Consider the following 17,297-nt stretch of genomic DNA (forward strand, 5'->3'; position numbering starts at 1 on the left):
ACTACAAATTTAGGGCACATTCAGTGCCATCTTTAATTGCTTTGTATCACTTCGATACTACATTGATTGGTGCCATAGATTAACCTCCATTATTTTATTTTGATTATTTGGAACCAACTCAAGATAGCTTCAAAACCAGGCTCATTGCAGTTCACATTTCGCACTGTACCCACAACATGATACCGATAGTCGTGAAATATGGTACAACTGTATAAAAAACTGCAAGTGATCCTGACATGATATCTCCTAGTGATGCATCTGATTGCTTAGTTAGCAGACAGTACTAATTATTACAGTATTTACATCTACTTGTGCAGCCAGTTTTCTTGTGGTTTCCAGAAACACAAGAAGTATGTTCTTAAGACAAAAACTGCCACTATTGCTCTAATTTGCCCTGCTGAGAAACACGCATCAACACGCTAATACAATTGTGATGTCTGCACTGCACAAATGATAGCTGTTTAATGTCACTAACCATGGCTTTTATGCCTAGTTTGAACAAATACCTTTGCATCCGCAATGGCAGGTGGGAGTTGAAGTTATGTACATGCTTACTCCCAGGGGCATAGTTTCATCCCACACTGTGCTCGACAGAGGTTGGAAATATAGACAGCAGAATAAAGCATGCCATATATTGTATCTACCATCAGTTTGCAATGAAAAAAAGAGCATTTTGTTGTTGCTTAGAAAAATAACTCATTTATCCAGGTGATATCAGTCTCATTCCTTGCTGGCTGTACATCATCAAGAGAAGTTATGTTGTGTCATGTTATGTCACAGCCTGCTTTTGGGAACAGGGGCGGTGAGGAGCTCCCCAGCAGTGGGAGTTCTGAGGCAGCCAGAATGCCTCCCGGGGAGCACATTCTATTACACTTTAGCTACCATGCAGAATTGTGGGTCATCGGTGATGGGAGGAAGAAAAGGGACAGGCTGCTTTTTATATGTCCAGATAGATATTGCTTTATAACTATGGTATTTAAATTTAAAACACCCCATAAAAAGTAAAGTAACTTGACTCATGAAAGTTCAGGTTACAAAGTACAGAAGGTTGCCCACTTTCCCAGCTACACTGAAGCTGAACCAGGGAGAATCCTACTGAGGCATGGGAAATTTCACAGTGTGCAATGAGCAGAAATAGTAACCATTTGTCCTAATCTTGCCTGTTTCCAACAGAGATTTCCAGAGCATGGTTTTGAAGTGTCTGGTTACAATATTCCACTAAACCCATTGGTTTTGGTATTGTTTTCATATTTTTATACCCATCTCTTTATATAGAGACTGCATTAGCAAAGGTGTAAAGTTTGTGCCTTGATCGGCGAATACTTCCCCTGGAACACCAACTAAAGAAAATAGTTGCATTGGTAAACAGCTGGTATAAGCCACTGACTTTTTATTTCCCTTAGTGGACATGCCATGTGATATGTAGTGGCAAAATCACAAAATGTCATAATGAGAATATTCTGGTAATTTGATCATCTCCATTCTAAGCATCTGACTACATTCAAAAAGGAGTTGAAGGAATCAGAAGGTACTTGCTCACTCTTCCAGATGAATGCTGTTAACTGGCCCTCTGTGCTGGTCTGACAACAGGCCAACATGTCCTGAAACATGTTTCCCCAGTAAAATGTTTGGCCAGTTTAGAAATATACGTTCTCTGTTATCCAGATGTCCTGCCCGAGAAATAGTATACAGATCTCTGAGAGAGCTATTGTCTCACTGCTGGATGCCCTCTCCTGGCTGGGCAGGGCATAGTAGGCTCTTGTTTTCAGGTGTCCCATGCTGACAGCCACTACAACCCCATGGTGGTCTGCCTCTTCTCGTGACTCAGTCCATTGGCCAGGCCAGGTTTAGTCCCATCCCTCCTGGGATATACAAAGTATCCAATAAACTAAGCTTAATTAAACATAACTCTTCACCTATATCTGGGCTCTGCAGCATTTTCCTCCTGCTTGTTGCCTGATCTTCAGATTATGTATTAAATTATATTGATTACTTAAGAATCTCCAGGTATCACTTTGAGGGTTGACAGGTGCTTGTCCCAAGATCAGGCCCAGTATTATTCAAATTATTATATAGTTGGGAACCCTGATGTGCACAGTTGCAACACTCACACTATAGAAACTCTTTTATAATTTACAAATATAGTTTATTTAGCACAGTCACAAAGACCCCCAACCCAGTAAGGTAGATAGAGATACTAGAGAATGTACATCTGCACATCCATATACTCACATCATCTCCCGTAGAACAACCTGAAATGTTAGCCATTATCTTCATCATCACCATCACCTTCCCCATTATCATCAGTGACCAACATTCTGGCATCTCCCAAGGACTAGATCTCTTTCTCCTATTGCCCCTAGGCTGGGATGCCACTTTTATAATATGTTTCGCTGACGCCGTTATGTTCGATGCATATTAGGTAGGGGATTTTTCCCCTTTTCCTTATTTGTATTTCCTCACCTTACTGACGTTGGACTGTCTTTTTCCTATAGGTTAGTATATCAATTATCTTAACTAATTATCATATACATCCATTCGTTACCATGGCCCTTTTGTGGTTAGGTATCACATTTGTTATTTCTGTCCTAACTGGTTATTTTGGTTCTTTCCAAGTTTCAAGTTGTGGTATACCTGTTAAGTTTAAAAGGGTATGAACTTAGGAAAGCCCCTATGCCAGCCTGCTTTAACACATCCTCTATGTTAAAAGTCGCAGCCATATATGGAACTTATCCTTTAGCTCATCACCATCAATCTAGATGAAAGGTCCTAAACATACGTATGCTAACTTTGCCTTAGCTCACCATACAGGATTTGGCCTGCAGGTCCCTTCTGTTACAGCCAGAATATACCCTAATATAAACCTATTATAATAAAACAAATAATCCAGCCTATAAGAAAATAAGAAACTTATAAGAAAAGATGTATAGGCAAGCAAGGAGGCTAGCCTTAAATGTACCTCATGTACCTGTTATGTCCATCAGTTCGTTGCCAGGACACTTCTGTGGATGACTCATGTACCTGTTAGGGTGACCAGATGTCCTGATTTTATAGGGACAGTCCTGATATTTGAGGCTTTTTCTTATATAGCAGCCTATTGCCCCCCACCCCCGTCCCAATTTTTCACACTTGCTGTCTGGTCACCCTAGTACCTGTGGTCAGAACTTCCCCTTAAACTCTATTTTCAGCTCCCCAAATACTTGGGGTTTTCCACTGGCCATTTATCTGTTCAAAGTTCATCTGTTCAAAGTTCATAGGTCTCAAGCCTTATGCTAACTTGTTCAAGCTAATGTCTTACAGGATACAGGCCTGTAGGTTTCTTTCATTACTGCTGAATATAATGCAAAACAGAATATAAAGCAAACCAGTAAATATAATAAAGGCAAGCTAGCCCACTGGGCTACATGCTCATGTGCAGAGCAACACCTTCCAGGGCTTTCTCCCTTGAGGTCTGGCTCCAAACTCAACAGTTCTTCGCCTCCTTGTGTCAGGGTGTTTCACATCACCTTTTCCAGAGGAACCCAGGTCTTCCTTTTCCGCTGGGTCCCAGTCTAGGGATGGTAGGCCAAGCATCATAGGTCTACTTCCCAGATTTTGTCTGCATGGGGGAAAGCCTGTAGTAGCTGGTACACACTAGCTAATGTGTACTAGCTACTTGGCACTAACTCCCCAAGTAGACGCTAATTGAAGTATTAAAAATGCCTTTGGGCAGGTCTACGTGGCTTTGCAGTTCGGACTACAGGGATGTGAACTGCCATATACACTAGCATGATGCTCTGTATCTGCTCCATATAGACCTGATTAGAACGAACTAAAAGGTACCTAGATTGTGTTTGTGAACTAGTTTGCAAACTACTTTTTAGTTTGCGCTTGCAAGGTCTACATGGGGCAGTGTAGCACCGACTCACCGGCATGGCACCTCCTGCTGGTCAGTCCGGAAATTAGCTCAGTCCAGCCTCGGAGCACCTCCTGCTGGCCGGTATCTTCCTACCAATACCTGCTTCCTGGTCAATCTCCACCACTGTACTTCAGGCCCTGTGTCCCTCCCGGATCCTGGTGCCCCTTATCTTGAGGTGCTGCCCCACAACAGCATCCCCACCCTCTGGGTCTCCCGCCCCCCCACCCCAGGGAACCCCCTCCCCCATGCCCACCTTGCTTTAGTGGCTACTGCCAGTCATCATCTAGCCCCCTTTCTCTGGGGCAAACTGCAGTCTGTAATGGCCACTCATCATTGGCAAGGGGGTTGGACCTGCTGCCTTTCTAGCCCCAGCTGTCTCCCTGCAGCCCCAGTACCTCCTTAGGCATTCCTACCAGGCCTCAGCCTCAGAGGTAGCCAGGCCTGAGCTCCCCAGCTCAGCCTGCCCCTTCCCCAACACTGCTCTGTCGAAGATACCCTGTCTCTCCCAGAGAGCTAGGTCCTTCTCGCGCCAGGGCTGGAGTGAGACTCACACAGCTCCTTACTCACAGCTCTCTTATCAGGGCCAGCCATGCCATAATTGATGTCAAGGTTCCTCCCCCACTCTGAACTCTAGGGTACAGATGTGAGGACCTGCATGAAAAACCTCCTAAGCTTATCTTTACCAGCTTAGGTCAAAACTTCCCCAAGGTACAAAATATTCCACCCTTTGTCCTTGGATTGGCCGCTACCACCACCAAACTAATACTGGTTACTGGGGAAGAGATGTTTGGACACGTCTTTCCCCCCAAAATACTTCCCAAAACCTTGCACCCCACTTCCTGGACAAGGTTTGGTAAAAAGCTTCACCAATTTGCCTAGGTGACTACAGACCCAGACCCGTGGATCTTAAGAACAACGAACAATCCTCCCAACACTTGCACCCCCCCTTTCCTGGGAAATGTTGGATAAAAAGCCTCACCAATTTGCATAGGTGACCACAGACCCAAGCCCTTGGATCTGAGAACAATGAACAAGCATTCAGTTTTCTTACAAGAAGACTTTTAATAAAAATAGAAGTAAATAGAAATAAAGAAATCCCCCCTGTAAAATCAGGATGGTAGATATCTTACAGGGTAATTAGATTCAAAACATAGAGAAACCCTCTAGGCAAAACCTTAAGTTACAAAAAAGATACACAGACAGAAATAGTTATTCTATTCAGCACAGTTCTTTTCTCAGCCATTTAAAGAAATCATAATCTAACACGTACCTAGCTAGATTACTTACTAAAAGTTCTAAGACTCCATTCCTGGTCTATCCCCGGCAAAGACAGAATATAGACAGACACACAGACCCTTTGTTTCTCTCCCTCCTCCCAGCTTTTGAAAGTATCTTGTCTCCTCATTGGTCATTTTGGTCAGGTGCCAGCGAGGTTACCTTTAGCTTCTTAACCCTTTACAGGTGAGAGGAGCTTTCCCCTGGCCAGGAAGGATTTCAAAGGGGTTTAACCTTCCCTTTATGTTTATGACAGTATCTTGTCTCCTCATTGGTCATTTTGGTCAGGTGCCAGCGAGGTTACCTTTAGCTTCTTAACCCTTTACAGGTGAGAGGAGCTTTCCCCTGGCCAGGAGGGATTTCAAAGGGGTTTACCCTTCCCTTTATATTTATGACAATTGAGTTGGCCACTCCTGTGCCAGCTACCCAGCCAGCCTCCCTCAGCTGCTTTCACTCCTTTTATCCCAGGAGCGGGGTAACCACTCCTCTACAGGCAGTTACAACACAGCATGCTAGTATGTGCTGCAGTTCACATCCCCATAGCCCTCACTAAGGAGCTGTGTAGACAAGCCCTTTGTACGCATCAGTTTAATGCGCATAGGAAGTGTGCTAAGCTAAACTTCCTGAGGACAATCACTGTACACAGTAAGCGTGTCCACATGGGGAGTTAGTGCAGAGTAGCTAGTGCATTTTAAGTTCACACCCAATTTACTGCACACTAGCTTCCCCATGTAGACAACCCCTCAGACACCTCGCTGCCTCCCTGGACTTCTTCCTACCATGACCTTACTTCATGCCTTTTCCCACAGCCCCTCCCTGGGATTATTGTATGTCTGCCTCTGTCTAGATCTTTCGTCCACTCTCTAGCCACCTGAGAGGAACTTCAGACTTCTTCCTCTCTCTCTACAGCCCCCTTCTCATCTGGCTTCTTCAGTTTTTGCTCCTCAACCAGCTTCTCCCCCAGCTGGGCTTCATCTTCAGTTGGGCCTGTCCCACCCTCCAGCCGTAACCAGATGCACCAATTGCTCTGTGTCTCCAGTTAACTCTTTCATTATCAATGTGGGACACATATCCCATCACCCTTGGGCATAACCAGCATTTTTCCTGTGAAGGAAAAGAGGATGCTCTTTTCCGGGGTAAACTAGTCATCTGGAGCTGGCAGGAGGGGCAGGAGGTGTCCCCTCAATGGGGCACTCAAAGACCTGTACACCCCATCTTAGTTCCCAGTTAAGGTTAGATAAAATCCCTTAGCTCCAGCATGTACTGAACTGATCAGCTGCTGATAGATTATAATTATCATCAACTCTGCCGCATGGTTTTTTTTTCATTTATCATTGAAGAGTTTATCCACTGCCTTAGCTGAAGTAATAAGTGTGGGTGAGATAAGTCCTTTCTGAAGCAGCTCTTGCATGTTGAATACAGAAATGTGAACCTCGCCTGACACCATTCTGTTCACACGAAGCCCCGTGTGTCAATATTTTTTCATGCTCCTCAGTTCATGTCAGTCAAATCAGGCAACTGTACACACTACATATGTACTAGACTTTCCTTTGCTCATAGACAAAGGGGGACCTTTCATCATCAGAGAAGGCAGAGTGCTAGGGTACTGAGGGAATCAAAAAGCCAAAAGGTAACCTCCTCCTCAGCCAAGACTTTCCTAGGACACTCATTTGTCCCTTGTCTTTTAAAATGAATCCAGTGCTCATGTAAGGTAGAAGACACCCTCCATTTAAGCATTGCACGGGCAGCAACTCTGCAAACTTTGCTTCCCACTGACCCCACCAATATACAATAGCCCTGACCTGGACAAACCATTCTAGAGATGAAGGCGAATTTCCATCCCTGTGGCCATTCAGTCTCTGACCTCAGAGCTGAGATTGCCCTATTAGTGCCAATTGTGAGTGTGCTGTAAGCGGTGTGAGCATTGGCCACTAGAAACAGGAATGAAAGTTGCACTTATTTCACATTTTACATGCCACTGAGAGGCCATCACGTGGAAATTTCTTTCTGTCTCCACTGACCTGGATGAATCCAGTTCAAACTGATAAGCTATTGATGGAAGTGTCCATATGCTCATGCCAATACTTGGACCAATTCAGTTCCCTTCTAGCCCTCTTTTTTGCCCCAGACTTACTTCTGTTCTGTATAAATCTGTAGTCTAGCAGTTGTTTAATATTGTGATATGATTTTCCTCAATAGTGAAAATGTTGAGTCTTGTTACAGATTATAAAACCTTTATGTCAAATTCTGCATAATTCCAAGCTTTCAAACTCTGCTGTTTCTCTGCTGCTTTTCAGTGACATCCTTCCTTTTGGCCTTTGCCACACCTTTGAAAACAAGAATCTCACATTTGGCCTGAACAAATGTGCAGGCTCTGCATGCATGGTAAGAAATATTTCTGTCCCAGAACTGCAGCATGCAAGAAAGCAAATATCATCAATAACTACAGAACCCCTGGAGAGATTTAAACAACAGCATGTGCAATTTTGCCTGGAGAAATGTATTGGAGAGCTAAGAAGTTGTCTGAATAGCACATTATTTGAATGGTGCTTATGTCAAATGTCTAAATCCACCCAAGTCTTTCTCGGTTGGCACAGGAAGCAGGCACTGGGTCATCAGTACTGATTTGGAATGGCCTCTCTGCCTGTACTCCTCAATTGTGTACTGAAGTTTCATGTAGTCCATTAAATCCCACAAAACACAATCCCTCTTTGCTGCTACATGTGCATTTGCTACCTTAGAGACAGAAACGATGCAGATACACTCATTCTTTCCATTTATTTGGAACAAACAATCTAGCTAGTTTTAAGATGAAGCATGAAATGTTTATTAATGGGATTATATGATGGGGTTGCCTACAATAGCAGGGGACTGGGCTGGACCATGGCGATCTCCTCCCATTCTGTGTTTCTCTGAAACAGCTGTGAGCTGCCATGATTGTCTTTTTCCATAGATTGAAAATATGCACACAGCATCCTATCTTATAAAGCTCAGACTCCTACAAGAAGCAAAGCACCTTCAATTCTCAGGGCAGATATCCAGCTCCTCAAAAGGGATTTTTATATTGCATTGCACATAAAAAAGCCACTTATTCTCTTGCAGTCTTAAGGATTCGCTTTTCTACTACTGCGGATAACATGTTCAAACAAGAGCTTTCTCCCACATAACCCAGGTTCTCAGTCCTGAGCTGACCCCACAGTGAAATCACAAGCCTTTGTTTGTGACATTCTGCCTTGTAGCTTAGCTAGATACAAGAATATACCATCTCCTCAGCAATAAGAAAAAGCAATCTACAGGAAAACTTAATAGGAGTTAAAAGTTTCTCTCCTATTGAAGGAGAGAAAGATGCAACACATGGAATTCCCTTCAAAATGGCCATTATAGTTGGGCCTCTTTTTGGCTTTGCCAAATTTCAAGGGCCTGCCCTAGAAAAGCATGCTGGGGGAAATGATCTTCTAAGAGGACTGCTGCACTGGGCAGAGTTAGTAGAGACTAGGAAGTTACCAGCGAAGGTGCTCTTGGGGAAAGGGACTGCTTTTGCGTTGCGTAAATCACCATTATGTCATAGAAGTAATATTGACGTCACAGGTTCTACACGTTTTCACCAGAGAATCAACCAGTGGGCTACAAAAGAAAAATGTCTTACTTCAAATCCAAATATAATATAACTATCACATGAGCCAGAAAAATTAGGAGCATATGGTGTTCATAGTTCATTCTCTTAATGTAACATACTGTACCCCTTAACATAGTTCAGTCTCCTGTAGTCAACCAACAAGGCAAAACCTCACAGCACAAACTGATTGCAGTTTAAAGGCATCAGGGGCCTGATAACTCACTTTTCGGTTAGAGCTGAGGGATGCACTTCGTAGGATCAGGCCCTAAGGAGAAATATTGGTTTGACAGAGAAAAGTCTATCAGCCCTGGGCATTTCAACACACACTAGAGTCCACCCTAGATATTTGGTGTGAAATCCTGGCCCCACTGAAATCAACAGAAGTTTTCCATTGACTTCAACAGAGCCATTGACTTCAAGGGAACTCCATAGGCTCCCTGCTCCAGAATGCATGTGAGATGCAGCTGCCAAAAGTCAAATCTTGTGTTGGAAAATCATGCTGTTCTGATGCTGGCTCATAGTTCCATCAAAGCTTTTAAATGCCAGCTCTGTCTAATCTGTCTTTAATTCACCCACCTCCATGATATGTGAGTACTGACAAAATTATGCAACTCACACCATCCGCCTGAAAGCCTGGCTTTGCCTTGCTTTCCTCAACCAAACACATGTGTGGATACTTTATCATCAACGTTCAGGGAAGTGATGCCAGGCTACTCTTCAGGGTTGTTGCTATGTGAAAAAAAGCAAAAAACTGGGTGGGACCTAGGGGTCTGATTCTCCAGTTGTCATTTACACAAGTGGAAAATGGGTGTTGAATGCTACCCAATCAGAATGATAGCATCTTATTTGGCACTCATCTGCGCAGGTATACATGACAACCTAGGAGCAAAACAGTCGGGTAGCAGTCTGGGTATTTATATCACAGCCAACACCATGGTATCTAAGGCACAACAGCCGTGGAGCAGCCACCAAAGAAGTTCTTGCTCTGCTCTTTAGAATCAGTCCCAGTGACCCTAACGAAGGCAGCTCTGTCATGGCCAATCACAGAGAGAATGGCAAGTCCCTCAAGGTAGCAAATGCCTAGCTCACTGCGGGCTCGGAAGATCAAGACTTACAGTTGAATATGGAATTGGACAGGGACCCAGGTAGCATACAGAGCACCAATCTGTTATCAGTCTCACATCAGTCTAGTTTAGCTAAGAGAAGGTTAAGGGGTGATTTGGTCATTGCCTGCAAATATCTACCTGGGGAAGAGATTTCTGATCATAGGCAGCTGTTTAATTTAGCAGGAAAAAGGCATAATGTGATCCAATCACTAGAGGCAGAAGCTGGATAAATTCAGAATAGAAATAAGATGTGCATGCTTAAAGTGCAATGGGCAATTAACCATTGGAACAACTTACATAGGGCTATAGTGGATTCTCCATCACTTGAAGTGTTTAAATCAAGAGTAGCTATCTTTCTAAAAGATATGCCATCACTCAAGCAGAAGTTAGGGGCTTAATGAAGAAATTAAAGGGTGGGGTTCTGGGGCCTATGTTATGTAGGAGGTCAGATTAGATGATCCTAATGGTCCCTTCTGGCCTTAAAATCTACGAATCTGAGGGATTTGCTCTTGTTACCCTGTGTTGCTTAGTAGATAGGCTACTGTGTGTAGGCCTTGCTGGAGCCCTAAACATAACTAAGAGCATGAACTAAAGTAGGCCTTGGCGGAATAGTAACACACTAGGTGTCATCTAACCAAGTAAGCACACTCCTGACAGGAGAGGATGGTAAAGAAACACCCACAGTTCTCAAGTAACTGCATAAACACATTCCTGGGAGGTGGTGCAGGGACACACAGACCTCTCATAAGGTCAGGAGGGAATGACAGCACAGTGGATGAGGATGTTTGTTCAGACTAGCAGGTACAAGGTACAGAATAATAATGAATAGCATATGGAATGCAATATTTAACTTTTGTATCAATGTACAAAAGGAGAAATCATAAGAGTGGCATCTTGATACTGGTCTAGGAGACAGAATCATGTCATGTTGATTGAACTGGTACCTTGTAGCAGGTATACATGCGTTAGTGTACCTGTGGCTCCTTTTGGGCACAAAGACCGTGCTTTGTTGACAATAAGCCTGTCCGAGTGCCTTCGGCACCAAACTGAGCTGGTGGTCTTTCTTTATGAACAACATCGAGGCCTGCCGAATCGATACGCTGCACTCTCTGCTCGTGCAGCGAACCTGGGAGCTCCAAGAACAGCAGCACTCGCAGCAGTAACAACTCTGCAGCACCCCACAGCACTCACACCACTGTGTGTTGGATTGCACGGCTTTGTCCGTTGTACTGGAAGGGCCTATCATTGCCTGCAACCCTGCTTGCACAGGAAAGTCTGACTAAACTATTGGCAGCCTTCACTCTTAGCCCTGACACCATTTGACATACCAGACATTCATTTCACATGCCAGCCAGTGCCAATTTTTGTGACTGGCTATTGTGTATTTGTTCTCAGATCAACATCTCCCCACTCCACCAAAGACTAAGACATTTGTTTGTCATTAATAACCATATATATTCCCTCAGGCTTCCTCCCCCCCACCCCGCCTTTTTAATTTTACATTCTACTTACCAGCTGCTCTTGTTTGTAAAAAAAAAAAAAAAAAATCCCCACTAATTCTCTTGAAAAACATTAGCACCATATGTCTGTTGGTTATCTGAGAGACTAATGAAAAATATAGTTAAAAGATTAGTCCAATCATGATAGCAAGATGGAAAGACTGAAAAGCAGAAAGAATGAATTGAACGTAAGACTGTTGTGTCATTGCTACATCCAATCTCTACAACACACAGACAGCCTCTCCTGTTTGAGCCTTGGCAATATGCTAAAACAATACCCCATGCCATTTCTCTCTCCTCCCTCCCTGCTCCACTAATGATTTTAGCAGCAACAGTGAAATCAGAAAGCTTTCTTGTCACATGCCATCTCTCTGCAGGGGTGGAACCTTTCTGATTGTCATCAGTTCTCCTATGGAGATTATTTCTCTCTCACTCTCTTTCAGGAAGATTGTCAGAGTTAACATGGACTTTAAATTAGAGGTACAGATAATGTTATATAATGTGCTGATTGGAGAGAATTGTTTCTAGAGTGCTTGAAAAGTTTCAGAGGGCTATTTGAAAGCATTTGCGGGGGTGCACTGCTCAAAATACAGCCTTGTGGTTTTTTTAATGCCTCTTACCCCATCTATCTTAAATGGAAGGGCCCTAAGAATGGAGTGTTTCAGCCCACTGGATAATCAGGTTTCCTTGAGACACAGTAATGCGAACAGTCTAACCTCTTTCGTTTCTCCAGTACCTTCGGTCATGCAGCCAGCGTCACTAGAGTATTTTTAAATTCAGTTCCCATCTTCACACCCTGATTGGAGAAGAAGAATATAAGCAGTAGAGAATGTGGCTTGCCTTAATGCCTCTCCACTTTCTCTAGAAGTGTGACATCTCTTCTGATGTGCATCATCACCTCCAGCAGCATGCTATCCCCTGGTAGAATGAACGTGTCCAGCTTTCTCAGCCAACAGATTTCCTTCAGGCCCAGAAGCCACAGAGCACCTGACTGACACCTTTACAGCATAGAAATTCATTGGTTAGTGCAGCTCTGCAAATGGCTGTGCTGATAAATCGGGCAGCTAAACGTTTTATAGGGAACACTGTCTCTGGTGATGGCTGTTTTTATTTATTTTGTCTTCTTCCAGTTAGTAGTCTGACCGGCCAGTTAGTGGCTTGACCTGACCTGAGACTGCTTTGCATTGAGCCAGTCCCCAGTTGCAAGCTATAGCCGACTGAAGAGTCTATACAGTAGCTGGAAATTGCCAGAAACAAAGACAAAGAAAACAAACCCTGGCCTGTCCTCTTCCCCTGCCACTCCCCTTGCAGCATTCAGTGTGGGAGGGAAAAGGTGTAGAAGTCACTACAGCAGCTTTGTATTATACAATATATACATTACATTTTACATATATACAATATGTATTATACATTATACAATCCCTCTAAACTGAGACAGTCTTCCTGGAGTAGGCGAAGTGGGCTTAGGGCATCCAGCAGAGTGGCGCTCAGCTACCCTAATTCAGGGTAGAATCTGCATATTTTCCCCCTGATTTTACCCTTTTCCAGTTGTGCCATTTGATTTGCAAACAGCATTCTCTTCTCTGGGTTTGTTTGTTAGTTAACATTTGCAATATATGCAGCAGGGATGATCGTGCTTTGCATAGTTATTCATCCTGCTAAAATGGTGGCTGTGTTGGGAGGAGAAGGGCTCCTTCCACGGGTAGTAGAACGATAGATTTTTTAAAGAAAGCTATTTAAAGAGGCCTTATCCTGTTCTCCCTTTTTGTGCCTGCAAATAATGAGGGGGGAGGGGGGGAAAACTAGCCCTGTGCCTGACAGTCGCAATCTGGAGTTCTGATGTCCATGACCTCCGCTGTTCCCACAAATAAATGTGCCTGCCATTACTTACAACGAGCAAACTGCAATTGCAAAAAGAGAGCCTGGGTTTTAAAAATCAGTCAGTTAATTAGACCTTTATGGACATTCTGGATGAGATGCTAAGCTACTTAATAGCCTCCTTTAAAACAGCCTCTTTTGTATGCTGAACCTTTCTGTGTTTCTAAAATAAAAAGGTACTACAACAGACAATATCTTCTTCAGTGAGACACACACTATCTGGGTGCATTTTCAAACAGTCAGCTCTCCAGGAAAATTGTTAACTTGTATGGTCAGGATGAAATTAGCAATGAAATGCAGTGGGTGTACCAATCCATCAGAGAAATCTGAAATCAGTACCATGAAGAAAAGCCACTATTACCATGTGTCAACAGATTTATGGGGATTGTGAAAATTATGCTGGTGTAAGTGTAATTACTGAGTGGCTGTTCCTGTTTTCTTAAAATGTTCATTCAGATCAGTATGAACTGATCTGGGAGTGATATTACCCAACGGTGAGACACTGCATTTTTAGAGGCTACCAGACTCACATTTAACAATTTATGTTTTTAAAAAAAAAAATCCTTCTTTTCATGTGGCAAAGATTATGAGTTAGTACAGATTTCTGTTCTGAGTCTGAAACAATTACAGGCATCCAAGCAAGACTGCAAGATGTTCCTATGACTCCATTTATAGAACACTGATGGAAACATGGCATCACTGTGTGAAATCATTCATCCTCTGTGCAACGATGAAGAGAGGCGCTGTTGGCATCCATGCTAATAGACTGGTCCTCAGACACATGCAGTGCGTTTCTAAAGTTACAGCTGATCACCTGAAATCCTCCCCTGCTTTTGCTTACAGAATAAATAAAACAACTTTTCATTTACTAGCAGCTGGCTCCCGAGGATGTCAAAATATTTCATAAGCACCCATTCATTAAGGCCTCCCAAGTAAGTTATGGTACACATGTATTATACTTTTTTGGCAGATAGGGAAACTGAGGCAAAAAGAGGTTGAGGTAACTTGCCCAAGGTCACACATCAAGGCAATGTCAGAGCCAGATATAGAACCTAAGAGTCCTGATTCTCAGACAATTTTGCTAGACAATCTTCCTTCCCTAGGGAACAGCATATGCTTTTACACCTTAACCTTCAGTGCAATTTAATGGTCCTGACTTTCAGCCCAGCCCCTTTTTTTGCATATCTAAGTACTTGATTGGTAAATTTAAATGATCTAATTTTTCCCTAAATGAAAATTTCAGGCCCAAAAGGAGGACCAGGTTTTGAAAATCTGCTGCAGTCTCTCTATCTCCATCTCACTAGTCATGGTTTAATATAATAAATGTCTATCCTTACATCCAAGGATCTCAAAGCACCATTAAAATGTAAAATAAGCCTCGGAATAACCCCAGAAGGTAGGTATCACCACCTCCAGTTTACAAACAGGGGAAGTGAAGCAGGAAGGTGTTGAGGAAGTGAGAGAGAGACTAGGTTTTACATAGAGTCGCCATTTCATACCTGTGAATAATGAGTTTAGGTTCCAGGAGTTTATCTTTCAATTCTTTCAATTATTTTTGTGCCCGGGGAATCAGTGACTTTGTCACCTAGAACCCAAAATGTTCCACAGATGGATTACACCATCAGTTCAGGTGTGATTTTTTGACAAGAAAATTGAAGCAATGTTGAAAGAAAGAATAGAAGAGCAATTAATGCACAAATTAGTTGGTGTGTATCCCACTGCTTGATTGAGTGCCATCTAGACTTGTACCTGCTTATCTGTGAGATTTGCATGACTAATTTTTGGCATGCATGAATTAAATGTATAATTGTTGCATGATCAGGTTGGCCTCTATCCTTAGAATTTAAGGTCAGAAGGAACCATTAGGTCATCTCAGCAAATTTGAGGATGATACTAAACTAGGAGGAGTGGTAGATACGCTGGAGGGCAGGGATAGGATACAGAGGGACCTAGACAAATTGAAGGATTGGGCCAAAAGAAATCTGATGAGGTTCAACAAGGACAAGTGCAGGGTCCTGCACTTAGGACGGAAGAACCCAATGCACCGCTACAGACTAGGGACCGAATGGCTAGGCAGCAATTCTGCGGAAAAGGACCTAGGGGTGACAGTGGATGAGAAGCTGGATATGAGTCAACAGTGTGTCCTTGTTGCCAAGAAGGCCAATGGCATTTTGGGATGTATAAGTAGGGGCATAGCCAGCAGATCGAGGGACGTGATCGTTCCCCTCTATTCGACATTGGTGAGGCCTCATCTGGAGTACTGTGTCCAGTTTTGGGCCCTGCACTACAAGAAGGATGTGGATAAATTGGAGAGAGTCCAGCAAAGGGCAACAAAAATTATTAGGGGTCTGGAACACATGACTTATGAGGAGAGGCTGAGGGAACTGGGATTGTTTAGTCTGCAGAAGAGAAGAATGAGGGGGGGATTTGATAGCTGCTTTCAACTACCTGAGAGGCGGTTCCAGAGAGGATGGTTCTAGACTATTCTCAGTGGTAGAAGAGGACAGAACAAGGAGTAATGGTCTCAAGTTGCAGTGGGGGAGGTTTAGGTTGGATATTAGGAAAAAGTTTTTCACTAGGAGGGTGGTGAAACACTGGAATGTGTTACCTAGGGAGGTGGTAGAATCTCCTTCCTTAGAAGTTTTTAAGGACAGGCTTGACAAAGCCCTGGCTGGGATGATTTAATTGGGGATTGGTCCTGCTTTGAGCAGGGGGTTGGACTAGATGACTTCCTGAGGTCCCTTCCAACCCTGATATTCTATGATTCTATGATCTAGTCTGACCTCCTGTATATCACAGGCCATTAAATTTCACCTAGTTACCCCTGTTTTAAGGTCAATAATTGGTGTTTGACTAAAGCATAACTTGTGTTTGGCTAAAAAGCAAATCTTCCAGAAAGGCATCCCAGCTTGATTTTAAGACATTAAGAAAAGGAGAACTCACTACTTCCCTTGCTAGTCTGTGCTAGTAGTTAATCACTGTCACTTTTAAAAATTTGTGCCTAATTTGTCATTTGAATTTGTCTGACTAATTCCAGACATTGGTTCTTGTTATGTATTTCTCTGCCAGATTAAAGAATCCTTTAGTATTATTCTCTCACAGCTCTGGTGTTCTCTGCCTGTGAAAGTACATGCTGCAATCAAGTCACCTTTCAGTCTTTTTACTGATAAACTGAACAGACTGAGCTCTTGAAGTCTCTCACTGCAAGGCTTTTCTCCTGCCCACAATATTTTTGGTGGTTCTTTTCTGCATCTTGTCCAATTTTTCAACATCCTTTCTAAAATACCAGAGCAGGATGCAGTATTCCACTATCAATCTCACCAATGTCATATACAGAAGTAAAATCACCTCCCTACTCAGTCTCCTACTTTCCCATTTATATACCCAAGGATTGCATTAGCCCCTTTGCCACAGCATTGCACTGGGAGCTCATGGTGAGTTGCTTATTCTCTATGACCCCTAAATCCGTTTCAGTGTCACTGCTTCCTGGGATACAGACCCCCGTTCTGGACATAATGCCTAGATATATAATTCCTCCGAGATGTATAATTTTGCATTTGTCTGTACTAAAAACACATTGTGTTTGAATGAGCCCCGCTTATCAAGTGATCCAGAGAGTGCTGTATGACTGCCCAGTCCCCATCATTATTTATCAATCTGTTTGTCATCCACCATTTTTATCAACAGTAACTTTATATTTACCTCCAGATCATTGATGAAAATGCTGAATACCATTGGGCTTCGTACCACTCCCTGTGGTACCCCACTAGAAACATCTGCCTTTCGATTATGACAGATTTTTTTTAGATCTGTCAGTTAGTTCTTAATCCATTTAATATGCACTTTATTGATATTGTATAGCGCTAATTTTTAAATCAGAATGTCGTGGCATACCAAGTAAACTCCCTGACAAAAGTCTAAATATATTATATATTTGCTTTCACCTTTATCTGCCAAATTTGTAATCTCAGCAAAGAATTAAATCAGTTTTCTTTGTCATGATGAATTGAACATTTACCCCTTAA

This window comes from Eretmochelys imbricata, chromosome 1, assembly GCF_965152235.1.
Source record: "Eretmochelys imbricata isolate rEreImb1 chromosome 1, rEreImb1.hap1, whole genome shotgun sequence".
Classification (NCBI taxonomy): domain Eukaryota; kingdom Metazoa; phylum Chordata; order Testudines; family Cheloniidae; genus Eretmochelys; species Eretmochelys imbricata.